Below are 764 nucleotides of genomic sequence, written 5' to 3'. Positions count from 1 at the left end.
TGTCGGCTTTTGCCCTGAACAGATACCAATTTTAGACAATGTAGGCTCTAAGTAGTTCATCTATTACCAACTTGCTCTTTGTTTCACTCACAATGGACTCAAGCTACCTCTTGCAGATGTTCATCAGAAGCTGAAAGAGGCAAAGGACAGAGCATCAAAGCAAAGAGGACAGTTGATTAAGACAGCTACCCTATGTAGCTCTGCAATGAATCCTAAACAAGTCCCTGTGTAGGGGGCACAGAAAGCATGCTCAGAGTGCCATAGGCATTCTTGGTAGTGCCACAGCCCAGGAGGATTGTCATAGGTCAGGCAGTCCCCTCAAGTACCCAGAATCAGGAATCCCTTAAGGTGGTAACTTTTCCCCTTGTGGGCTGTACGGCCCAAGAATCTCACTCAAGATTTCTAATGTTTTCTTAAACTTTAGAAATTTCACCTAAAGATAGTAAGATTTTCTTTTGAAATTATTACTCACATGATGTATGTTGGTGGTGAAGAAGCTATACACTATTGAATATACCTACCAACATTCTGCAAGGCAAGAACTTAGGGAATACTCCAGTTACTTCTTTCCTTACTTAGAGAGCTCAGGTATGATTGCCCTGATATAAACTATTTCTCTTTTGCATGTTAAGAGAGTGAGCTGCTTTTTACTTGAGTTAACTCTTCTTCCTCTACTCATTATTTGGGCCTGGTTTACAATGGCCTCTGAGCAGTGTTTTCCCATGGATAAGAGAGTTTGTTTCCAATACAAAAATGCAGATAAC

This window comes from Gopherus flavomarginatus, chromosome 5 (assembly GCF_025201925.1).
Source record: "Gopherus flavomarginatus isolate rGopFla2 chromosome 5, rGopFla2.mat.asm, whole genome shotgun sequence".
In the NCBI taxonomy this organism is placed as follows: domain Eukaryota; kingdom Metazoa; phylum Chordata; order Testudines; family Testudinidae; genus Gopherus; species Gopherus flavomarginatus.
This window is presented reverse-complemented; position numbering follows the sequence as displayed.